The sequence below is a fragment of the Perognathus longimembris genome, chromosome 21 (genome assembly GCF_023159225.1).
Source record: "Perognathus longimembris pacificus isolate PPM17 chromosome 21, ASM2315922v1, whole genome shotgun sequence".
NCBI classification, from domain to species: Eukaryota; Metazoa; Chordata; class Mammalia; order Rodentia; family Heteromyidae; genus Perognathus; species Perognathus longimembris.
The window spans coordinates 41722307-41749423 of NC_063181.1; positions in this window are offsets into that span (position 1 = coordinate 41722307).

Here is a 27117-nt window from a genome sequence, read left to right on the forward strand (position 1 = left end):
GCGCGTCTGACCCAGCCCGGAGGAGGGATGAGATGTGGGGAAGTGCTTAGGCTCGCTGTCCCCCCCCCCCCCCCCCCAGTGAGCTGCAGTGCCTCCCATACGCCATACGCGCAGCCATGCTGGCTCCAGACCAGACCCTCGGGGAAGAGAATGCAGCTCTGAGCTGTGGTAGGAGAGAGTAGCAAGCGTGTGTCAGCGGGGCAGCCTTCCAGAAGAGCAGGCAGTGCTCCACGCCTGTGATCTTCACACTCTGAGGTGGGGAGGACCTTCTGGATTCACACTCTGAGGTGGGGAGGACCTTCCGGATTCGCTCCTGGCGCCCGGGGAAGCCTGCTAAGAGGCAGGCCATGCTTTTTTTGCAAGTTAATCAAAGCAAAAAGAGTCTAAGCAATGGGTTCCCCTTTACGATTGCTCCATCGTCAAATGAGAAGATCAGAGCTGCTCTCCCGGAGCCGGGTGGAGCTGCCTCTTGCGCCACCCATTTATTGTCCTTCCTTTGCTATTATTGTTTCTTGGGAATTTCAACTTTTCACCTGGCTCTTGTTTTAATAAACTGTGTTGTCTACCAGAATGATGGAGATAAATAAGTAGAGTCCCTAAGGAGAATTTGGAGGACTCTTCTATCTGTCAGTTGAAAAGGGATGTTTTAAAGTTTTACTCCTTGAAGTGGGCAGTAAATTTCCATTGGGGTGAGAAGAAATAAGGATTTTTTTTAATAGCAAATATAATTGAAACCTTCCTGTTTCTCCCACTTTGGAGGTACTGAGGTTCCGTATCAAAGTCTTGTGTTTGCTAGGGTGATACTCTGCTACTTGAGCCATAGTACACCACAACCTCAGCCCTCCTACCATTCTTTTTTTTTTTGGCCAGTCCTGGGCCTTGGACTCAGGGCCTGAGCACTGTCCCTGGCTTCTTCCCGCTCAAGGCTAGCACTCTGCCACTTGAGCCACAGCGCCGCTTCTGGCCGTTTTCTGTATATGTGGTGCTGGGGAATCGAACCTAGGGCCTCGTGTATCCGAGGCAGGCACTCTTGCCACTAGGCTATATCCCCAGCCCCCTACCATTCTTTTTTTTTTTTTTAAATTATTTATTTTTGATTGTCAAGGTGAAGTACAGAGGGGTTAGAGTTACATACATTAGGGAGTGAGGACGTGTCTTGTCTAACTTGATACCACTCCCTCATTTTCCTCCCACCCTCCCTCCTCCATTCCCGCGCGCCCCCCCCCCCACCCCCCGCCAAATGCTTTCTTTTACTTACCTCTAGAAATATCAACTCCTCTGGAGAAATTTCTTCATCCATCTGTCAAATTCATCCCTCTCTTCTTGGAGTCACATTTCACCATTACTTAAAATATGTCAGCTTCTGCCTTGTATTTGAGTGAGTGGTTTATTTACCTTTCTCTTCAACCACACGGGGAGCTGTTGGTGGCAAGTACCCCTGTATTCATGTTTGCTTATCACTTGTCCAATAAATACTTGGCTCAGTAAAAACCTCCATGAGAAGAGCATGAGCTAAATCCTCTCCAACAAAAAGCAAACAGGGAGAGCTGTCTATAATGTGGACTGAAAACAAGAAGTCAGAGTGTGGACGACCTGGAATGAAGGAGCCCTCCCTGGTGGGAGGAGTTGCTGTGGATAACTTCCTGTCTGGAAGAGGTGCTTCCTGAAGATCTGAACTCTGGGCTCAGCCAACAGCCTTAATCCGTGGTCTTCTGTAAATCCTGGGTTTCTGTACCAGTGCTTTTTATTTAGTGTGCCAACTTTTCCTCGGGGCAGAGATTTAAATTTAGGATTAAATGTTGTGTTTGGCTCTGTTGTCTCACAAAACAATTGAGCCAAGTCTAATCCTTACATAATGAAACAAACTTGATTATAAACAGCTCTCACCTGCAAAAATATAATTTGTAAAACAGGTGATTTCCACATCTCTTGCCTCTAAGCTAATGGAAGAACAAACCTCATATACTTATTGATGTCTGGATGTCTTTAACAGGACCAAAGCCATTTATTCTACTTAGAATGCAACTGTTGGTTGAAGGGATGTTAAGTCCACACAGAAATGGCCTAATATTAAAACACAAGCTATTGTATAGGGAAGAATGCTGATCTTGAAATTTGAAGTTATTTTTATAATATTAAAAAACAACTTAGCCACTTGCCAATGGCTCGTGAATGCAATCAGGTGGTTGAGATCTGAGGATCAATGTTTGAAGCCAGCACTGGCCAAAAAAGGAAAGAAAAGGAAAGGAAAAACAAGTCCATGAGACTCTTATCTCCAATTAACCACCAAAAAGCTGGAAGTGGAATTGTGGCTCAAGCAGTAGAGTAATAGCCTAGAGCACAAAAGCTCAGGGACAGCACCTAGGCCCTGAATTCAAGACCCATGACTGACATTAAAAAAAAAAAAAGCCTAGGGACATTGTCCCAGGCCCTGAGTTAAGCTGCAGAATCAGGATACACATACACACAGAATGATATTTGACCTTATCCTGTAAAACCTCGAAAACAACCATCCCAACTACCCAATAACTGGGAATGGATATACACATATACACACACATTATGAGGACCCCCCCCCCCCCGGCCCTGACTGAAGAAGGCTCTGAATAGAATGGGACTGCTAGCAGAGCTGGTTGGGGTAGAAGTTGATGGAAAAGGAGTAGCCATGGAGAGAAGCCCGGCTGCAGAAAGAAAGACCCAGCAGGGGGGACAGTGCTGCTCACTGCCACACTTCCCACTTGGGGTCTCAAGTGAGAACTTTCCCACCCACTCCCTCCTCTCCACCCTTAGCTCCCTCCCTCCTGTGGTTCTAATCCTAAAAGGCAGAGGTGGTGGCAGAATAGAGGGAAACATTCATCTTGGTAACAGATATGGGAAAAATTAAAAAGTGCAATAGACCATATACTTGAATTCCTTGAGTCTGATTCAACTTGAGGATGGGATCGTTTAGAAATGATCATGAGAGTCACAGACCCTCCCAGGGGCAGACCCAACCGCAAACCAGCCCACGTGAAGAACCGAGCAGAATCACATTCGACCTGTGTTCAGTGACACTCTGCAAATCCTATTTGTTCCATTATTGATGACCATCAGAAAGCAAGTAATCAAAATCTCTTCACATCAGAGGTGCTAATAAGTAGTTGAACAAGGTAATGAGTGAGTCATTGAAAAATTAGTTACTGGAGGGGGAATAAAGTACAAGAAAAGAATCCAAAGATGAGCTATGAATGCATGAGAAAACTAGTTTATGATTCAGAGAGGCTGTGCTGATTTTAAGTGTTTCAAGCAATGTTATCTTTTACAACTGGGTGAGTAGCGCAGAAGTGTAATTCGCAAAGGGGAAGTGGGAAAGCAAAGGGGAAAGGTTAAACAGAGCCAGTCCTGGGGTGTTGCAAAACAGTGGTGCTGCATGCGAAGGCTCCTTGTTGGATCCCCTTCCGTCTGAGTCATGACTGACAGTGACTGCAATCAGGGCCCCGCATAAGAAGGCTAACTGTACAGAACCCAGGGGTTTCTACCTGGGCGAGGGGAGGTTTACCCCCAGGAACAGAAGCACTGAGCCAGGAAAGCAAAAGGCTGAGAAACAGAGCTGAGGGACCAACTGGAGAATGCGAATCCGGTGTCACGGATAGGGAGTGAAGAAGGGCTGGGGAAGGGAGGAGGTGGCCAGCGCGGAGTCGGGAGGAAGGCAGGGAGGGACTGGCACGGGGAAGCTTTGCGCTGACTGGGAACAGCACAGAGCGGGCACACTGTCCTTCGGGGAGGTGGAATCTTCTGTCCGCGCCATTAGCCTGGAAGCAATGAAATATAAAGAGTACACGGACCCTCAAGGCCTCCGTTTCCTCATCTGTGATATGGAAATAACATCATCCTTGCCTGGATGTCAGGATTGGATGAGACCATGGCGACTGCTCCGCGTTGTGAGGTTTTTACAGTCATGGTCTCGTGGAATGTTCAGAGACCCCCAACTCAACCCCGGGGTCGGGGTCCCCGCGAAACCCTCTTCAGTGATGGCAGTGCTGATCTGGGTTGCAGACACTGTGCATGTGGCCCCATGTGGGGATGGCCGCCCTGGGGATACTTTACCACGTCTGCTCGTTCACCACGGAACGAAACGAGCATTCGGTTCTCCAAAATGCAGATGCCCCGAACATACGGACAGATGGGTGAGGAAGAAGAATGCCAAGTGTTCAGAGAAATAAGGAGAGGAGAGGCCAGGCGATGTCCAGTGAGAAATCCAGAATGAAAAGCTGCACCCAAGTTTTACAGATAAGAAACGCATTCCATGTTTCACGTTCTATGCTACCGGTGAATTTGAGGCTCGCTCCTGCTCTTCAGGACCATGTGGCTCTTGGCGATGTGAGCAGCCGCGTGCTGAGATCGAACAACGGCCGGGCCGGGAAGTCACCTGGAAGGGCAGTCACCTGGAAGGGCATCTCTGTGCGGAGAGGCAGACTCGCTCGGCACAGGTTCTGGTCACTCGAACCTCTCATCCACTGCTGTGGAAACGGGAATGACTTCAGCCTCTGTGTGCTGGAGATCACCTGGGCTACTGTGTGGTGAAGAGCTTCCCAGCAGGAGGATTAGAAAACTGCTCTTCAGTCTCAGCACGAGAAATGGTCTCGTGGAGGCTGGGTGCAGAGACCCACAGCTGCTTTGCCCTCTGCCCTGACTGGCAACTTCTGTGCTTGAACTGGGAACTGCCAAATCCTGGAAGGTTTCTGCTTTTCTGTGTGTTCATATGTTCGCATGCAGTGGGGTGTGTGTGTGGTGTGGTGTGGTGGTGTGTGTGTGTGTGGGTGTGTGTGTGTATGTGTGTGTGTGTATTCTCTATTCTTAGAGAAGCAAAGCCCTCCTCCTTCTTATTAACCAGCGCTGTCTCTGGAGGTTGTTTCCCGCAATTGCTCCACCTCTGTGGATGACATCTTAATCTAACACCTTTGCTTGTCAGAAATGTCAGCAACATCGCTGGTTTCAAAACATTCAGCATGACATGCACCTAGTACATAGTAAGCATTCTCTCTCACGCTCTCTCCAGATGTACCATGCCACAAACACACACACACACGCCCATGCACAAAGGAACACACATCTTAAATTCCACCTTTTGAAGCCCTCTGTAGGGCTGTACTGTCTCTCTACACATTTTGTTTAGTCTCCAGTCTCAGTCATGACTACAGAATAAAAGAGATGGCATTGGTCAAAGCGCACTGTACTCATAACCCGACTGCTAGAATTGAAATGCCTCTGTATAAGTAGTTAAAAAATAATATCTTAAGGGGCTGGGAATATGGCCTATTGGTAGAGTGCTGGCCTTGTATACATACATGAAGCCCTGGGTTCAATTCCTCAGCACCACATATACAGAAAAAGCCAGAAGTGGCACTGTGGCTCAAGTAGTAGTGCTAGCCTTGAGCAAAAAGAAGCTAGGGACAGTGCTCAGGTCCTAAGTTCAAGCCCCAGGACTGGCAAAATAATAATAATATCTTTTAAAATGTACCTATCTAAATATATGTGTTTATGTGAATTTTTTTGTTCTTCATTGAGTTTTCTTTGTCCAAAGCCACTTACCTCCTAAATACTGTTTGTGGACTTCCATGTGGTCTTCTAAGAATGTCTTAGCCACAGAAAACAGATTCTTTTGCTTTTGAACAATCTTAATTCTCAGAAGCATAGTATCTCATTATGAAATGTAATTTAGCCTTCTCACTTGCTAATTCCTTGACTTTCCGCCTTAACCTCTATCTTAAAAGATGTTTGCTCTTTATTCAAGAGAGCTAGCCCTATCCCTCTCCACTATTTTAAATTCATGTTCATTGATTAGAGGCTTTAAGGCTTTTATACTGACTGTCTTTTCCTGAAGTTTACCCTCTTGATCAGGGTTTATTCAAATCTGATGGGGAATCTTGAGTCAGAGGAGACGTGCCTGGAAAAAAAAGCCTTTTAATCCTTAACCCTAGCAACTGAGAGCTCAGGGATTGATCCCCCTACATTCCTTAGTATGTTCCCACTCCTTTCGTCTAGTGTAAGAAGCTGGCTTATGGTGCATATTCAACAGGTAAAGCTCATTGCCTGGTATCTGTGAGATTTTGTGAAAAAGCCACAGAAATCCTCAAAACTCATTCTTATGCTTTTATTTTGTTGGTTCCAGGTGCTAGCTAACATGTCAGCTGTTCTCAAACTAGACAAGAGGAGACCTCCTGGTGTGTATCGGTATGTCATCCTGTCTCTACAACTGAGATGCCTAAAACAAGAAAGGTGTGCCAATGTGGTGATTCAGAACAGTTAGCATGAAAGCTCTTGTTGTGATCCTAAGTAGCTATGTGACTTTGGGAAAGTTGCTTACTTTCTCTGTGCCTCTGTTTCTTCATATGTTCTCTGTCCTTATGGATCCTTTTCTCATAGAAGTAACAGGTAATTAGGAAATGGGCAAAAGAGCTAAAGAGAGACTTCACAAGAGAAGATATAAAAAATGGCAAAGAAACACATGAGGAAATGCTCAACATCCCTGCTAGTAAAGGAAATGCAAATAAAAACAACCCTGAGATACCACCTCACCCCAGTTAGAATGGCCTATACTCTGAACTCAGGAAACAACAAATGCTGGAGGGGCTGTGGGGAAAGAGGAACCCTTCTCCATTGTTGGTGGGAGTGCAAATTAGTACAACCACTTTGGAGAACAGTATGGAGGTTTCTCAAAAAGCTCAATATAGACCTACCCTATGACCCAGCCATACCACTCCTAGGCATCTATCCTAAACAGCAAAACCCAAGATATCAAAAAGACATTTGTACTTCCATGTTTATTGCGGCACAATTCACAATAGCCAAAATATGGAAACAACCCAGATGCCCCTCCACAGACGAATGGATCCAAAAAATATGGTACTTATACACAATGGAATACTACATAGCGATTAGGGATGGTGAAATATTGTTATTCGCAGGGAAATGGTCAGAACTCGAACAAATAATGTTGAGTGAGACAAGCCTAGAACACAGAAAACAAAGGGGCATGATCTCCGTGATATATGACTGTTAACAAAGGGAGATGGAGAGACAGTAGAGACCAAGTCTGTGAACACTGTATATGTGCTTGATACATTGTATATTGCATATGTGTCTACCTGACCTAGACAAGGGATGGAAAAACAGGTTGTAAGATATCACAAGAAATGTACACACTGCCCTACTATGTAACTGCACCCTCTTTGCACAACACCTTGTAAAAAAATTTATGTTCAATTAATAAAAAATAAAAAAAAAAAAAAACAGCACCCAAACCCAGAGTTTGAGCCCCAGGACAGGCAAAAAATAAAAATTAAAAAATTCAAAAAAAAAAAAAAGAAGTAACAGGTAAAAGGCACTCAGCTACTCATACTATTATTAATATTACCAACATAAGTGGCTGTAACAATAGCAGTAACACCTTGAACTAGCCAATAGCATTGAATGACATTAGCAATCCCAGGCTTGTCCTAGGTTAGGAGTAAATCCATTTCTAATCAAGATTGCCTGCTAATGCTCAGTATTACTCCATATAGCACAAAGTCCAGGAAAAATGTCCCCCCTCTTGTCTTCATGGTTAGAGCCACTCCAGTGAGCTTGTGCCCCAATCCTAGGCCCCTGTGTTGCCCCAGATGTAACCAGCACACCAGATGGTGAGGTTGTAATTCACATGCTCATCTGTGATCAGGATTAAACTCCTGAGAGATACAAGACAGGTAAATCATGGTCAATGAAATATCTTCATTTATTCCTGGCTAAGGTTTGTGTCCCAGTTAATCTAAACTGCTAAGTTGGACTGGACACAAAAGACCTCAAGGCTTGCTTTCTTGGCTTTCCAACTCTGAAATATAACAAAGCCAGCCCAGATTCCATTTCTCATCCCTGGACTTTGCTCTGTCTCTAAGACACCCAGAACAAAGACACACAGCTTCCCCTTCAAAAGGGAAATGCAGAAAATAGACTTTAGAAAAGATCCTGAAGAGTTAGACAATCAGTGCCACAAATACACAGGTGAAGAGCATTATGGAAGGCCCTGGAAAGGTAGAGGTAGAGGCATAGTTGATGAGAATCTTTGCAACTGGCTGTCTGCCTGGGTCCCTAAATTGGCTGGCAGTGGCTTTCGCCTTCATCTGTCATCTTGGCTTCAACTTGAATGGACGTTTGGTTCACCAGCCTTATGAGTTCATCATAGAAATACACACAGGAGTAAACTGCAGTGGCTCAGGCCTGAAAGTCTCTAAGAATTAAGAATTAAGAAACTGAGGGGGCTGTGGTCTAACGGCAGCCTAGGCAAAAGCTAATTAGAATTCCACTGTGTGTATGCACCACAAGTTCTTGATCCATTCATCTACTGAAGGACAACTGGGTTGGTTCCATATTTTAGCTATGGTAAATAATGCTGCAGTGAACGTGGTGGTTGTGCTGGTAGCTTACGTGTGGCCTTGTTTGTGATCCTTTGGGTAAATGCTCAGAAGTGGGATTGCTGGGTCATAGGGGAGCTCTATGTTTAGCCTTTTGAGGAAGCTCCACACTGCTTTCCAGAGTGGTTGAACATGTTTACACCCCCACCAGCAGTGTGGTAGGGTTCCCTTTTGGCCACATCCCCGCCAGCAACTGTTGCGATTAGTTTTCTTGTTGATGGCCATTCTTACAGGGGTGACACGGTGGAATCTCAGTGTTGTTTTGATTTGCATTTCTTTGATGACCAGGGATGTAGACCACTCTGTGCTTCATGGCCATTCTCATTTCCTCTTCAGAGAAGTCTTTAAGTCTTTAGCCCACTTATTAATGGGGCAGTTGTTTCTTTGAGGATTTGTTTTGGAGGAACTTAATTTTTTGAGTTCTAAGTATATTTTAAATATGAGACCCTTGTCTGTTGCATGACCAGTGAAGATCTTCTCCCAGTCTGTGAGATTTCTATTTATCTTGCAAGCTATCTATCTCCTTTGCCATGCAGAAGCTCTGCAGTTTGATGCAATCCCATTTGTCCAACCTTTCTTTGATTCATAGCTAAAACATGGAACCAACCCAGATGCCCCTCAGTAGATGAATGGATCAAGAAATTGTGGTACATATACACAATGGAATTCTATGCTTCTATCAGAAAGAATGACATAGCCCCATTCATAAGAAAATGGAAAGACTTAGAAAATATCACACTAAGTGAAGTGAGTCATACCTAAAGAAATATAAACTCTATGGTCTCCCTGATTGGTCATAATTAGTATATGTTTAGGATAGTCCTAACAGATGACCACAATAGCTCAATAGCTATGTATATATGATCTCATAAGATGACGCTAAGCGAAACGATCTCCAAAGTACAGAAACAAGTGGTATATCATTGATGTTATTTCTAACATACTATATGAAATTATTTCTTTTTTTCTTCTGTTCATTTTCTCTATGATTTAGACCCGGTTGTCACTGTATTCAATTCTGGTACCCTGGGTATTCATATATGTTTTTCTGAACTAGGGAAGGGAAGGGAAACGTTAAGATGGTGGGACAAAGGCGAAAAGGCAAAGCAATGTAACAGCAATACTTGCAAGATAATATGCTGCAAACTAACTGTACAACTTGGCGAGGGGATTGGGAAGGAGGGAAGGTGGGAAAAAAACGAGGGAGGGGGTATCAAGTTGGATAAGAAATATACTCACTACCTTACATGTAACTGTAACCCCTCTGTACACCACCTTGACAATAAAAATTATTTTTCATATTTAAAAAATTAATGAGACTGTATCTCAGAAACAAGGGTGTAGTGACGCAAGCTTAGTATCCCTGCGAGGCGTCAGGTAGAGGCAGAAGGATTGAGGTCCCACGTCTGCCTCAGGCAAAAACCTCAAGCCCCTATCTGAAAAATAAAGGAAAACAAGAAGTGACTGAGGGTGTGGGTTATGTGATAGAGCACCTTCCTAACAAGCACGGGGCCCTGGGATCCCACACCAGACTACCAAAAATAAGTAATGAATTATAGAACTCGGATCTCAACCACAAACAAAAACGAAAAATTTGGGCATGGTGGTGGTACGTGCCTGACAACCTAGCTATGTGGAAGGTGCAAGTGGGAAGATCCTGCTGGGGACCACCAAGATGCTACTTTAACAGTAACAAAAGAATAAAGGGCGGGGGTGTGGCTCAGGTGGTAGAGAATCCTTCTAGCTAGCACAAGGCTCTGATTTCAAGCCCAGTACAGCACCCTCCCCCATACACACAATTAAATAAATGCAACAGACCAAAAAATTTTGAAATTTTACCACTGACTTAGTTGGTTTGGGCAATGACTCCTGGCATCATACTTGAAGAGATCGTTGAATTATTTTGTGTTTCTTCATGAAATCAATAACATATCTGTGAAGTATTTTGTCAAAAACATAAGCCCACTAGACCCTCCAGATCTCAGCCCCAGCACAAAAGGAATCAGGAAAGAATCATATGGTAAGTAATACATTATCCGTTCAAATCAACAACACTGCCTGAGTTTAAAAAGGTCCTTCATAGGGCTGGGGAAATGGCCTAGTGGCAAGTAGAGCTTGCCTCGTATACATGAGGCCCTGGGTTCGATTCCCCAGCACCACATATACAGAAAGCGGCCAGAAGTGGCGCTGTGGCTCAAGAGGCAGAGTGCTAGCCTTGAGCAAAAGGAAGCCAGGGACAGTGCTCAGGCCCTGAGTCCAAGGCCCAGGACTGGCAAAAAAAAGGTCCTTCATAAGTAAAGTTTGGGGAGAAGTAAAGATAAAGAAGAGGAACTCATTGAAAGAGCATATAATTTTATAATTATGATAAAGTTTCTATATTGGAATCCAATTATTTTATTTTTTGAAGGATGACTAGGTAATGAATGATATTAAAATTATTATTAATTTGAGGAGTGGTGATGATTGTGCATTATAATAACTTATTTATAAATTGCTTTATGTGTTATAAATGCATAATGAATAAGGCTAAAATGATATGAGGTTGGGATTTTCTTTAAAATATCCTTTGGGATAGACAGGAGATTATGATTGATGGGAACAGAATTTTAATTAGCCACTCTAATTTTACTAATAAGTTACCAAAATAAAAAGTTAAGAAAGAATAAAGTTAAATAGCTATATCAGCTTATTTACTTACAAGAATGCTAAATATTCATTGTAAAAGTTCTAAGGATTTAAAAGTCTCACAGAAAGGAGCAACCCTATTTTTCTGCTTAGCAAAGCAGAAAGGCAACTCAGTTGATAAACCGTGCTTCTTTTCCATGCTTAGTTTCCAGGTCTCTGAAAACGGGTAGAGTAGGTGATGCTTATAATGTACCATGAAGGCACTGGTACCATAAAGCCTTTTCACAGAGGAGCTCAATCCAATTGTTTTACACAGTAGGATGTTTGGTTTTGTTTTATTAGTGATGAAGAGTTGGCTTTTCATTCACTTAAAGAACAAAAAAAAGGAATACTGTTATATTTGCCTATGGGTTTGAATAAAAAGCAGGACGCTATACATACGCCGTAGATACGCAGTTAAGCAATTGGCATCTTAAAAGCCCAACCTCAAATATTTCCTGGAACGTGCATGGAAGTTCAGTGCTAGGAGAGCACCAGACCAGGAGTCTGTTTAGTTAAATCCTTAGAAGCAGCAAATATTGAATTACTTCCCCAAGAGCTTCGAATTCCTTCCCAACCTCCAGTACAAACGTACGTGTGATCTGGGGCGAGGAAAACAGAGTTCAGGAATATTATCAGGTTACACCACTCTGGATAAACGCACCGATTTAACCTCATGTTCTCCAAATGAGTGGGAACGGGGCAGAACGGCTCCTCACGCGGGGCTGAGACACTCGAGACACTGGGAGAATGTAGGAAGGGCTACGCGGCCGCCTCTGACAACATGACCTCTCTCGCTTGTTCCTCTGATCACTTTGCTAGGAAGTGAACCCAACTTGATGGCTATAAACCATAGTTTATGCGGAAGCAAGAATGGAGGGTTGAGATTTCTTGTTCTCTTCTTTTTCTCTTCTGCTCCTCATGTCCCAATTTTCCCCCTTTCTTTCCCCTTTCCCTCCCTCCTCCTCCCCCTCCTCTTCCCTCCCTAAGCTCCCTCCAACCACTCCCTTCTGTCTCTCTTCCCTTTCCCTCCATTTTCCTCTCCTTTTCCCTTCTCCCCTTCTCTCCTCGCCCCTCCTTGGTCTCCCTCTCTCTCTTCCTTTTTCTTTCCTTCCCTTCCCCTTTCCCTCCCCTGCTCCTTTCCTCCATCTTCCTTCCTTCCCCTTCTCCTTCCCTTTCCTTCTTTTCTTTCTTTCAGATCTTTAAGAAGCATAATTTATTGTATTCAGGAGTTTGAAAGTCTATTTCCTACTTACTTTGAGGATTTAGATTTTAAGAAATGGTTTTGAGCTGGCTAAACACAATGTTCTAACCTCTCCATTTCAGGAAAGATTGTCAGTGGGAAAAAAAAAATCATCTGAAATTGAAAACAGACAAAAGAAAGTAGTAAATTTTAATTTTATTTACCAGTGCAGTGGTAAGCCTGGCTTTCTATTTAGTGTCCTATTTTATATCTTTCTAAAGAGGGAGATCAACTGCTAAATTTTTGCTTAGTAGAAATGCAAATTATTTCTCTCTAGTAGAACAGATAACCCCAAAGGTTACTTTTAAAATGAGTTGGACATTAACCAGCTTTATATCTAACCCAATAATTTATTAATTCATTCACAGAGCTTTCCAAATACCCTTTGGACACATTTAACATCTTTCTCTTTTACTCATTAGTAAATGAGCTAAGTAGTATTTTTGGACACGCTCATTTTGTAGCTGTAAGAGTTCCTTCATATAAATTATGCTTATATATATATATTATACTTCATTGGGATTTCTGTATTCCTCAAACAAATGTCTTAACAACTGCTTTACTGTGTCTCACCGCCTCAAATTTTAATATTAAATTCAATGATAATTCAACAATATTTGAAAATGTTCTAAAACTATGTCCACTAGAGTTGATGTATTGTTTCTTATGTATTACCATATCACATTTTGTCTGGCAAGTAATAATCCCTAGGTAGTCTATTAGAAAGTTTTCTTTTTAAAAAAAATCCCCATTACTTTTAATATAATTTACTTGATTATAAGTAATGACATGGGTAACAATTAGATTGGGGGGAAAAATCCCAGTTTCACACATCAGCTCTAGAAATCCTTCATCTCTCCTCATTCAGGCCTAAATACCCTCGGCTTCCCTTGCGGCTGGGTGTTACCCCATTAGCACCAAGAAGCCAGTGGTTGGGAGAAGAAAGACCTCCTGTGCCTGGCAGGTTCAAGTGTCAGCACTCAGTCTGCCTAGCAAAGCTCCTCTTTCTCGTTCAGACATTTGCAAGGCTTTAGTCCAACCGCTGGTCAAATTACCAGCTCTGCCTATGAACCCTAGTCCAAATAATTCCATCCCGACACTCATAATATCAACACACACCGACAATCACCAGGCATGTCCCACATGAACCTGGCTTTGAACGTGGACACTTTTCCCAGTTAGCATTCATTAGTTGTCCACGGGGGATTCAGTTGGACATGTCCTCCTATGCATCAGGTACATCCTGGTCAGAGTCGCACTCTCCATCACTCTCCTTTTTCGTCTCTCTCCCTTGCGGGGAGTGTGCTTTGTCTGCTTATGAAGTAAATATGGGATGTCCTGAGGCCCGCTGAATGGTATTGCCTTGACCCTAGCGTCCAGCTTCTAGGCGTTACATGGCTTGCAAGGGGCACTGTGGGAGAACTCAGTCACCACCCAGGAAGAAGACGCTCCGTACCGTTGCTGGGAGAAAGAGCCTCTGCTATCCCAGACTTTGGCCACAAACAGGCTTCCTGTCTGTGTGCTTTCATGAACTGGCTTTGAATCCTTGCCAGGATTTTCAGAAAAATGGAAAAGAAAAGATGTGTGGTATTTGTGAGGCTCAGTCCTTATCTGAGTTCCCAGGGCTGGATTGTCCATTGGAAAGAAGCCACCTCCCGCTCCCTCCCGGCTGTGGCCTCCCAGGCTCTGCCCTGCACCCGGCGGCACCCTGCGTCTGCGTGTTACAACGTGGTCAGGACTCTCTGGTGCCTGTGTTCTCGGACGGGGGATGACACACTTGATGTTGGCAGTGTTTCCAAGAACAACACTGGCCCTGCCTCTTAGCAAGGAGGAACTGAGCAGGCTTGGCAAAATATTTTGAAAACCAAACTTGGAAACCCACTTGGTTGTCAGGTAAAGAGGCATTTTATCTCTTTGTGGATTTTTGTGGGGTTTCTTTGGGGAGTGCTTGCTTTGGTTTTCTGTTCTCTTTGGTAACCAGATGAATTTAAGATGATAGCAAAAAAAAAAAAAAAAAGAATCAGATAAGCTCTAGGTTTTGCTTGGATTATGGCATTCATGAGTGAGAAAAAAAAGGAAAATTTACCAAAAAAGTGTTGCTCCGATTGATAAGGTGATCGTGGATGACAAATGCAGCCTCAGTGGAGTTTTTTCTTTAAATACAACATTGATCTCCCTGGCCGTCAGTGTTTTCCTCCTGCCCCATGACACTCTGGAAAGGCAGAAACGAGAGGATGTGTGGGAAAAGATGCTTGGAACGTCTCCCGAGAGGCTCTTGCAAAGAGAAATACGGGCTACCAGATTGTAGACATGGCAAGAATCATTTTTTTTCTCATACCGTAGGTGCGATGTTTCAAGAGAGAAAATGTTTGTTAAGTGAATTGAGCACATTCCATGGGAAAATCATATTTATTCCACAATTAAAAAATAGCTAGGACTACAACTAAATTTGGCTGGAGAATGTCTCTAATGTCAAATCATAATATGAGGAACTGCAGTCTATTTAGCATGAACACTAACTTGAACTCAGAGCCTGGACACTACCCCTGAATTTCTTTTGCTCGAGGTAGCCCTCAACCACTTGAACCACAGTGTCACTTCTAGCTTAGGAATCGAACCCAGGGCTTCATGCATGCTAGGCAAGCACTCTACCAATAAGCTACCTTTCCAGCCCCTAGTACATATACTTATGTAAACAAATAGCTGTCTCAGCCAATCACAGATAACCAACTGTTCTGACAATATTTAGATAAAGCAAATGCTGAGCTGTAACCAACGAAGCTGTCTCTCACATCTACTTCCTATACCTTACTTCCAATTTCTGCCATAATTCCTGGCTGACTTCATTTCGGGCTGTGGGCTTTTGGAACTTGTTCTGATTCTCAGGGATTCATTGATACATGCCAAGCAAAGTAGCAGCCAGTTCAGTCTCCCAATTGGTTGTGACTTTGGCAAGGGAAACTCACTTAGCTGATGCCATCGTAAAGCCTGGCTTTGTGGTTCCTGCATTTTCAGACTCTGCCATTTTTAAGTCCTTTCACACAACAGCCCCGGCAGCTTCTGTGACGGTAGGAGGAACACTTGCTTTTACATCGGGACTATTAGGAAGCAGCAGTTTATAAAATGTTCAGCCTATTTTGACCGAAAAACAGCCTCTAAAGTAAGCTTATTCAGATGACAATGGAAATTTTAATAATGACTGTTTGGTACCTAAGCAATCCTAGGCATTACCATTGTCATGTGTTAGTCACATGCGTGATTTCTTTTACTTCCAAGTCTCAGCTCATGAGCTAAGCTGAAAAGTTTATTAGTGTCTTTGCATATATGGCGAATCTAGGCCCGCGTCTGAGTAAAGGAAGGCGAGACACCGTTCCCTGAGCTGGCGTGTGAAGTGCGTGCCTGAGGGCTAACCTGCCAAGCCCGTGCTCTGAACGCGGCCTAGAACGCAATCAATCCAACGCCGGGCGAGGGATTCAAGCTCCACCTTCGTTTTCATGGGTCTTGATTTTTTAATATGTTAATACGTTAGAATAGTTTGAATGGTTCGGTCTCTGCCCCTGTCCTATTTCCTTCCCTCCCTGAGCTGTCTGTGTCCGGTCAGCCTGGCCATTCTGCCGGCGTGCCCTCGAGGAAGACAGGCCGTGCAGAGCAGACACCGCCGTCAGTTCAGGCCTTCCAGCTCCACAACGCCAGGCCTGCAGGGAGGCAGGCGGGAGCGATGGAGGCACGCGCTGGACTTGGACAAGTGCTGCTCCCTCCTTAGGAGACCGGTCTAATTGTGTCTTCAACGTTTCCCGTGCAGACTTTCCCTCCATCCTTCTGTGCCATTCTAATTTTGTTTCAGAAAGCAAGTGACAGGGCTGGGAATATGGCCTAGTGGTAGAGTGCTTGCCTCCTATACATGGAGGCCTGGGTTCAATTCCCCAGCACCACATATATAGGAAATGACCAGAGGTGGCGCTGTGGCTCAGGTGGCAGAGTGCCAGCCTTGAGCGGGAAGAAGCCAGGGACAGTGCTCAGGCCCTGAGTCCAAGGCCCAGGACTGGCCAAAAAAAAAAAAAAAAAAAAGAGCTATTCTAGTCTCTCTCCCTCTCCCTCTCTCTCTGTGCGCACACACACACACACACACACACACACACACACACACACACACGTGTACTTCGGAAGCAGGAAGCACAGCTTGGATATTGATGTGCCCCAAAGGGCCATGTATATAGTGAGGATTGGCCTTCAGAGGATACTTTGAGTAGGTGGTGGAACCTTTTGGAGACAGGGCCCCGGGGGAGGTCTTTCGGTGATTGGGAGTATCTCACTGAAGGGGACTGTGGAACTCCCGTCTTTTCCTCTATCTCTCTCTTGATTCCTGGCCACTGAGAGGTTTTATTCGGTGACACAATCCCAGCCTGGTGTCCTGCTGCCTTGTCTCAGGCATCGCACAAGCGAGAGAAACCAGTCAAGGACTGAAACTCCCAAAGTTGTTAGCCAAAAGAAACTTTTGTCTATATAAGTTGTTTGTACTGAGTATTTGTTATAGTAACAAAAAACTGACTAATATACCCAAAGAACCAATTTTTCCCCTTGGGGGCATATATTAGCCTCTTCGACAGTTCTTTTGAAGTGTCAGTACAAGACTAGAGTTCATGGAACCATGAAAACAAAAGACCAATTGTCCCCCTCTTCTTCCAGCCCTATTCCCCAGCTTTGAGATAGCTTAGGCTCTGTGTAAGTAAGGCAAAGAATTTTCTCATGCTGTGGTGATTCACAGCCTTGGGAGGCACAATAAATAGATTTCTGGGAAATTTAGAAGAGCTGGTTTTTATGCGTTGAGCTTGTTTAAAAAAAAATTAACTTCTTGTTCAAGCCCCAGCCAATGGAGTCTGGGCACCTGACTCACATCAAAGTGTTCCTATAAACAGACCGCCAACCCAGGTCCCTCAAAAGGGCCTCCTGGGCGCTCATTGAAACTTCCCAACAATTGCCGCTTGTTAGATCAGCAGGATGGGTATTTTGTATGATGGAAGCGAATAATGAACAGTTATATACACGGGCTGTAATTATAGGAAGCATAATAGTATCTCACACTTTTATTGCTTGCTTTCATCTTTGTGAATCCCAGGTCATTTTGCACATTATATTATTAATAATAACAATAGACAAGTACATTAATTAAAGCATTCTTCCTTCCCAATGTATACATTATAAAATAAGCTGCAAAAGTAAGTCTGTTCCAATGCAAAACTGCAATCTAGTCAGCACTTGTAGGAGGGTTGAACTTTCTCATACGCTAGACGACCGAAATCTACTTGCTTTTGACAGACAACACCTTCACCCATTTCCGTCTGGTGGTGCCCCAAGCCCAGGAGCGGTGAACTCACTCATTCATCTCCACTCATTCACCTCTCAGCTGGCTGTGGGCGCCATGTCTCAGACAGTGCCCAGGCCTGCAGTACCTGTAGCTGTGGTAGGCGCTGGCTTTCTTTGTCAAGGACACAAGCGATGAGCTGGGGATGACCTGAAGGTAGAGCAGCTGCAGGGTAGGGGCGATGTCACCTTTCCTTCCTGGCACTCATTCTTGGGGTGTGGCGGCAGCTTCGAGCTTAGGCTCATACCTACCCGAAGCGCGAAGCCCTTGGTCTCCATTCGATTAAAGGGAAGGTAGTGCCCCCCTCCTGCTTGCTGCCCTGTGCCTTCCGCATCCCCAGGAGAGACTCGCGGGGCCCCATCCCAGCAACCACACTGGAGGCTCCTTTGCTCTCAGAAAGGTTTTATGTTGTTCCCAAAGAGGAAAAGGAAGAGGAGGCCCGAACAGCCCAGCGGCCCTGAGTCTCCATCCATTCCAGTGTTGAGTGCTGACTTCTTTGGCTTAGTCTGGCTAATTTTATTCACCTGACTGCAGTGAATACCACTAGAACCTGAGTAGGCTCGGGGTGAGTGTATTATGAGGCCCAAGCATGCAGACCCTTCCGGGGAAAGAAACAATGGAAGGTGAGACCTGGAAGTTAGAGAGCATCTGCTTCCCAGAAGCACAAAGGAGATCTGCAAACGGCCCCTTCAGGCTGAAGGAATACTGAGCGATGGGGGAGGGGTGATGGGGGAGGAGCAGGGGGGAGGGGAATCCAGGGAGAGGGGTGAGCAGGGGGAGGAGTACAGGGTGGGGAGAGAGGCCGGGCCTACATCCTACGGGCTCCTTCAGCTACCTAGGGGCAAACAAGCTGGTTGTAAATAGCAAAGACCAATACTGAAGTCAGGCACCAGTGGCTCACTCAGTCACACCTGTCCTCCTAGCTGCTCAGGAGGCTGAGATCTGAGGACTGAAGTTCGAAGCCAGTAGTTTGAAGTCTGAGACACCTATCTTCAGTAACCAGCACACACCTAGACATGGAGCCGTGGCTCAAGTCCTAGATGCTTAGCCTTCAGCAAAGCTGCTCAGGGATCGTGCGCAGACGCTGAGCTTGAGCCCCAGGATAGGCACCAAAAATAAAAAGAAGAAAGAAGAGCAATGACAGGAGGCGGGCAGGGAGCTGGAAGGGGGGACAAGTCACGTTACTGTTAAATACCGACAAGACTCCTGGTAGGCGGTGGTAGGGCCACAGGGAGGATTTGTATTTTGGCCATGTCACTTGTCATTCTTGGCACCAGAAGGAGAGCAGTGGGGGGGGGGGGGTGAGAGGTGGCGGGGGAGGGCTGGGTCTCAGGCCTGAGGCTGTTTACTGAGATGCTCAACGCTATGAAAATAATGTCTCTGGGCCCAGGGGACCGGGTCAGGAGTGGGCGTCGTGGGAGGATGGAGTCGTGTCGGAACGCAAAGGCTGGTGTTAAGTTTCCCGGCAGTGCAGGCGTGCACTGAGGATCTGAGACACTCTTCATCTACATGTCACGATGCAATTCAAACACTTTGCTCCCATTCTTTTTTAGGGGTGGTATTGGAGCTTGAACTCGGGGCTTTGGGCTTGCTAGGTAGGTGCTTTGCCACTTGAGCCACACCCCCGATCATTTGCTTCCATTCCTAACTCCTACACGTCTCCTCTTCAAGAAGAAAGAGTTCCTAGAAGATTCCATAGAGTCAGAAGTGGACACTTCCCTATGTTTCTGCTGCAATAAAACCACAGCACCATCGTGAGCCATGATCCGGAAGCATCCATCACCTCTGGGCTTAGATTGGCCATGTCTGGTGGCGGTCTGGCTTCAGAGAAGACCAAGAGCCGAGGGACGAGCTCTCCATGTGGACTAGGACGGCGTGCAGTTGTCTGGACTTCCAAGGGCACAGGAAGCGTGTAAAGGGGAGGGTCAGCGTGGAGTCTGGGTTCCCAGTGGGAGCAAGGCTGAGGATAGGGGAGGCTGGGCCGAAGCGGAAGGCTGTGATTAAATTCATCAGGAATGTGAGGCACGGTGTTGAGATGGATGGGCTGTCAGGTCAGTGTTTCTGCCTCCAACGGGTCACTGGTGGGATGGGGCTTCCGGAGCCTTTGCTCCCTCGGGCATTGGGAAGGGCTGGAGCAAGCCTGCGGTTCTGGGTGGGGCTGGTCTCACACTGCCGGCTGGCCTGGAGCAGATGGGAGCTTGTTTCCAGGATTCTCTTTTTTACTCATCCAGATTTATAATCCGAATAGCTTCCGGGAGGCTGGTGTTCTGGGATCAGCTGGGTCGGTGGCACGATGCTGTTTGCTATCACGTGGAAGCCTGCGCTGCAGACTCCCTCCCATACAAACTGGAAAGGTGACGATGCCGTGGATGAGGGAAATGGCCTCCACGCGGGGTGGGCATCTCGACTTGCTATTTTTTAATGCTTACAGGTGGTTGTTGTCAGGGAACGGACCCTACCCTCCATCCTTTTAAACGACCTTCCTCTGTTAAAGACTATGTGGTGAGTGAAGGAGTTATTATTTACAAAGCAATCACAAGTAATAGGAGGACGGGGGCAGAACATGTTTCATGCACATGGAAGTGGGTCCTTCCTTAGTCCGTTTCTTTTTCTTTCCTTCCTTTTATTCCTCCCAATGGCCAAAAACATTGATGAGATTTGGGAACTTGGATTAGAGATTCATTCACACATCCTTCTTTGATATCATGATTACACAACTTAATCTTCTAGGACTGAATAATTGGAAATATGAAAACTATAAATTCCCTTGTACTTGATCTGACACCGTAAAGGGCAGGGTGGAGGGCTAAACCTGCAAATGGAGCCCACTTTGGTTGTTGAGGTGAAATAACAGTGGAGTCAGGTGACTGTTTCATGCTGGGCCCTGGAGCTAACGTGATTGGTAAGTCAGCCCTGAAAGGATTTGCAGCACAGCTGCATGTGCACTTGCTGGGCATTATGGGAGCTGCCTACAGTGTCCTGGTGGCCATTGGAAGAGGAGGCGAGGCCAAGGTGATAGCATCTAAGCACAGGCCAGAGGCTGAGAAGTTGACCGAGTTGGATGGGGAAGACAGAAGCCCCAGGAGACAGGATAGCGAGTGTGAAGGCCTGGGAACCGGCCGAGTGTCTGCGGAGTAGGATGATTCCAGTGTGTGGCATGATTGCGTGTGGAAGAGAGTGCGGACCGCGGAGGGAAGGAGGCCGGAGGGAGAGAAGTGATCTTGCTGATTTGAAATGTCTGGATGTCTCTTTTCCTTTCAAAGGAAATTTCAGGAACTTGGAGCCACTGAGGCAGACCAGAGATAGAGGCCTGCCAAGCTCTCTCCAAGGGTTTGAGAATGAATCTCATGATACGATTACCTACTTATTTATAAATTGTATAGATATATAGATACCTTTCATACACATTTTAAAATATAAACAGTATCAAACATTTCAGACAAAGGCATACACAGCTGGAAAATACATTTTGAATGCACATAATAGGATTCTAAAGATAAAGTGAAACATATAAAATCAAAGTTCTCAACCATCTCCTCGCCCACAATGGGCTCTCTGGTGCCGATCCCACGTTCCTGCACTCCACGTTGAAGACTAACGGGAGGGTGGGCTCCATCGGGAGGGTGGGCTGGATCAGCTACATCCGTCAGCTCCATTCTGACTCTGAGGGAGCAGTGGCTCTCAACCTGAGAGCTCTGAGCCACTAGTAAGGTCGATGTCAACATTTCAAATTCTAAAAAGCTCTGAAATCGGACGCTCAGGCCTTTGGGAAAAGGCAGACTCCACTTGCATGCTTATGCGCAGTCAGGGCTGAGAGCTCGGGGCCGACCTCTCCATCTGGGAGGGTTTGAACCCTGTTCACAACACATTTGAATGCAAATACTACTTTCAGGCTGTTTTCAACATTACAAAGAGAAACTAATTGCACCATCTCTTATCAAAGCAAAGGTACTTTTCACAAAATGTTAGTATTTTTCTACGTCCTTAAATAATATGTTTATGTTGTTGGTTAAATTGTCTTAGTGGAAAGTTATGAAAGGATTTCTCATTAATTGAGTTTCCTTTCGAGTATTTCTTGCTCCTTTTGACCTCATCAGCTGCCTGGCCATTGGTGGAAGAGTGCTTTTGTTCACGTCACTTAAATATTTGGAAAGCCAGTGGTGTAGTGAGAATTGTGCCAGCAATGTGTCAGATCCCAGCAGTGCATAGGAGGCGCCATAAACTGTCCACTCCCTGGTTCTGACTTCCCCGTCCTTCCTTGTCTGTGACCTCCACCCGCCTCCTTCCACCTGCTGATGTCCATTCCGGTACTCAAGATACCACAACCCACTAACATCAGGCCTTGAGACACTCACACAGAGCAAGAGGCCCGGGAAAGGATTTGGAGATCCCTTTCCTTCATAAGTCAGATGCTCTTTTAAAGCTCATGGATGCATATGTACAAATAACTTTAACTTAGACATCTGTGAAGGCAGAATTCTGTATCCAAATGTTTATTGGGACACAGGAGAATGCAGGAAAATGGACGTGAAAGGGATGATAAAATTCTTCAGCAGTTGGGATTTTTTTTTTTAAATGGTTCTTTCTTTTGCTTTTATATTTCTTTATCTTTCAGGGTCCAACCTGAATGCTGCACACTGGAAACTGAAGGAAGACACAGGTGTGGGGGAACAAAAGTCATCGCTCACACAGGTGAAGAGGACATTAAGTTATACTAAATGCATCAAATTAAGCCAAGGAAATAGAATCGACTGCTAGCATTGGAATGAACCCAACGCTCAATGTGTTCAGTGAAGTAGGTGGGACATTCCAGAGGTCAGGGACCAGTAGGAAGCCATGAGGTCATTGGGCACGGGGCTTGGAAGGGGCTTGTAGGATGCCCGTCTGTCCTCTCCATTTTCTGACCTTGTTGCCTGTGTTCCTACCTCGGTGCTGCCCTTACTAGAGGCCTAGAGCAATGGGGAAATGCCATTCTGGACCAGAGCCTCTAGAGCTAGGAAACAAAGACAGCTTGTATCTTTGTGAGTTATCACCTCAGGTATCTTGTTAATTTAACACAATGCTGACCAATGCAAAAGCCTAGTTATAAAAATAACAATTTATCTTCACTATATCACAGTGGTATCTTCAGCCGAATGCTATGGGGTTTTTCTGTCTCCTTAAATCTCAGGTATTTCTATCGTATTCTGAAGAAAAACAATTAGGGGCTTTTTTTTTTTTTCCCCTGATGATTTATTCTCCCTTGTGTTCTCTTTGCTATTTCCTTTTCCTCTTAATTTGAACCAACCATGAGCACAAGCAATGATTTATTCTTTTGTTTCTGGGCCAGGCAGTTGTGAGGCAGAGCTGAAAGAGTGCACTGTCACTGGGAGGCCCGAGTGGAGAGGAGAGGGCGAGAGGAAGGAGAGAGGGCTGGGAAGAAGCGCCATCTTCTGCAGGCGCCTGGCAAGTCTGGGCTGAAGACTATCATGGCAGGTGGGGAGACCACTTGGAGTTTATATCACTTCATTCATTCATTCATTCATTCATTTAACAAAGCTTTCTTCAGCACCAGCTTATACCAGGGTCTCTTCTTGGAACTGAGATTACACCAGTGGACAAAACAAAACAAAACAAAAATGCCTGTGCTCGTGGAACTCATATTCTAGGAGGAAGTAAACAATACGCCGGTAGTCGAGTAAATACGTAATGTTTAATCCACAAGGAGGGCGGGCAGTATGGAGGGGTGGCACTAAGATGAACACGGAAGTGGGTAGGAGGGGAAAGGCACTGACCCCGGAAGGAAATGAGAGAACGTCCTGTAGGTCTGCAGGCAGGAGCCGGAGAGGCTGAAGACTGTGTGTGGCGGGTGAAGAAGAGCAAGAGGCCTGGAATGGAGGGAGCCAGGCAGTGGCACAGAGGAACTGGAAGCGATGTGGGGAGAGCCCACCCCCCCCCCTTATAAGGCTATGGCACAGACTCGGTGAGATGGAAGCTACTGGAAGGCCTGAGGAGCACCGAGTGGAAGTTATTAGGTAAGGTGTTGAGGGAGACAGGCCGTGCGTGGGCGAGGGGCAGGGCGGCAGCATGGGAAGTGGAAGGTGAGCTCACTTGGCTCAGGATGCGGACTTCTTCAGCCACGCTGGGCTGCGCAGCGGTCACGTGGAACAGACACGGAGCTGGGTTAGCCGGGTCTGAGGTTCGCAGGTGAATGACGATGGATCCATGACCAAGGAGTACGCACAACCATTTTTTTTGTGTGTGTCTCAAAACCAAAGAAATGTATTCCCTCATAGTTCCGGAGGCCAGAAATCCAGAAATGAAGGGGCCCGTATGGTGCTCTTAACTGCACAGTTCCAGGGGGGAATACTTCTTCACCTTCTTAACTTCCGGAAGCTCCGGAAGCTCCTGTCTTGTGTCTTCTTCCTTCTTCACGCCATGTTCTCTTCTATTCTGTTGTCTCTTCTGAGCCCTTATCATTGGATTTAGGGCCCAGCCTAGCATCCAGGATGACTTCATCTCAACATCCTCTAACGTCATTGACCTGCACTTACGAAGGTGCTCCTTCGGCATTAAGGTCACCTTCGCAGGCTCCGGATGAGGCTGTGGCATGTCTCTGCAGGAGCACCGTCTAGTCCTCACGAGGGATGTGATGCTCAAACGGCGTAATACCTTAACTTAGACTATGCTGCCAAGTGCCAGGCCAGTGGCTCACGCCTGTCATCCTAGCTACTGAGGAGGCTGAGATCTGAGGACCAAGGTTCAAAGCCAGCCCAGGTGGGAAAGTCTGTAAGACTCTTATCTCCAATTAACTACCAAAAATGGCTGGAAGTAGAGGTGTGGCTCAAGTGAGAGAGCACCAGCCTTGACAGGGACAGCGCCCACGCTCTGAGTTCAAGCCCCAGGAACAGCACAAAAACAAAACCAGAGGATGCCACTGTGAAGTTATCAATTGAAAGTAGAGCAACCGGTATGGGCAGAATAGGAAGGGCAAGGTGACCTTGAAGATCACGGGATAGCAGCATATTTATTGGAATGACCCTCCCATGGCTTTCGTGATCGTCAAGAATGCTGGTGGAATCCACGCTGGACACGGAGATGATCATCCTGGAGCTGAAATTTCCAATTAACGGGGAGGGCGGGCGGGCCAGTCGGCGGGTGTGAGAGACTCCCAAAGATCAGGACTGCGAGGGGGGGGGGGAAGCCATGCACGGGTTTGCCGGCAGCCATCGAGCAGCCTCTGCACCCGGGGAATAGGAAAGGCGATGCCGCGGGCCGGAGATGCCAGCGGCTCCCCCGAGAAGGCCGAGGGGCACCGGGGGCCTCAGGCAGAGCCCCGGTGAGAGCAAGGAGGTGAAGAGAAACTTGGGACATCAAGTCGGGGCTAGAATAAAGGGTTTTGTTAGTGAACTAGAACTCCAGGTGGCGGGGTGGGTGTCTCAGATGTTTGGGGGTCTGGGCGGGTCAGGAGGAAGCCGGGGGGTACACAGTGCCCTGGCGTCTCCTTGTTGGGATAGAACTATATGAACTATGTATAACTTGGGAGAAAATGAGGGAAGAGGCGACAGTTAAAAAAGAAATATACTCATTGCCCGTACCTGTACATCACTTTTACAATAAAAATAAACTTAAAAATTAAAATTAAAAGAAGAAATAACCATATGTTCCTTTGGCCAAGGGCGTAGTTTGTTTATGGCATGGGTTGTTCTAAGTCCTCAACATAGATCACCTTCACTTCACAATAAACCTGTGGGTCAAGTTGTCATTATTCCTGGTTTTTGTTTTGTTTCTGTCAGTCGTGTGGCTTGAACTCTTGCCTGGGCCCTGTCCCTGAGCTCTTCAGCTCAACTGGAGCTCTTCAGCTCCATTGGTTAATTGGAGATAAGAATCTCACGGACTTTCCTGCCCGAGCTGGCTTTGAACCCTGATCCTCAGATCTCAGCCTCCTGCGTAGCGAGGATGACAGGTCTGAGCCACCGCGCCCAGCCATTATTCCTGTTTTGTAGAGGAGAAGAAGTGGGGCTTGGAGAGCGTTCCGTGCTGAAGATCATGAGTTTGGAGTCAGGTTGGTCTGGATTACGATTTGAGCCTAGTAATTTAGATATGTTCACCTGGGCAATCTGCTTTTCCTTCTTATTTATGAAATGGACCGCAGTCGTTTTCATTACTGCCACTTATTGTTGGTCCTGCTAGGTTAAAATAACACTGGAAACAGTGGCATTGGAAACCTGCTTGTGTTCGCACTACAACTCTATTACCGCGCAGCGTCTAGCACAGTGCTGGCTCTTGATGAGACCCCTTCAGTATTTGTCCAGAACAAATATGGGTGAAGGACTTTACCCAACTGCATACTTTTACTATATCTTTAATTATCTTTATTAAGTTACTACAAATCAATAACACATAAATCTACTTTAGCAATATCAAGAAAATTTTGGCCTGTGGACTCATCCAACAATAAAACAGCCAAACCCCAGGATAGCCAGGAGGATACGGGTCCTCTCAGTATCTTACACAGGAATGGAGAGGTGTCCTTGGCTCCTGCAGCAGATTAGCTCTTCAGTGTGCAGGAAAAGGTGGTGAACTGACAGTGCTTAAACTCTGCGTCTCACACCAAAGAGAACGTGGTTTCACCTCTGCGGGCCCCGTTCAAAGTTTCCTATTGGTTGTCTGGTGGACTATAACCAAGAACAATACCATGTAAGCACACACCCGTTTCTAGATGGGCCTTGTAGGTAGCAAAGAGCAAATGGAGCCAGAATCTGAACTGAGAAATGCTTTGCACCCTGCTTCCTGTCTTGTTTCCTGTGAATTGCCCTGGATTTAGAGTGCAAGGTTATTGGTCTTTTTCCAGTGCCTATGCGGAACAACGGATTGATTTGTTATGTACTTATTTGGCCAGCTTGAATCATGATTTGGGTCTGTTGTAGCAACCTGCCCTTCCTTTCCCTGAATCAAGAGCACATATTTTTTTTTTCAGGGTATCTTCCTTCCTTGCTCTGCAGTTGTTGCTATTTTGACTTTGTTAAGCTCCTACTCATAACACATAATGTTAGACCGAGAATCCAGCACCTTTGCTTCTTGAAATGGTCATTTTAGTTGTGCATTTCAACCTGAAATGAAGCGTTACGCGTTGGCATGGTTAAATCTGAACATACAATGAATTTTCATATATCTGTTCGTTCATTTACTCACTCAGGAAAATACATTTTTTTAAATAGCTGCTGTGTACCAAATGCCGTTTTAAGGAATTCAGCTCCTGAGCTGGGCGCTGGTGGCCCGCGCCTGTCATCCTAGCTCCGCAGGCGGCTGAGATCAGAAGATCACAGTTTGAAACCATCTGGGGCAAGAAAGTCCGTGAGACTCTGATCTTCAACTAATCACCAAAAAGGTGAGGTGCAGCTCTAGTTGTAGAGCACTAACCTTGAGCAAAACAGTTA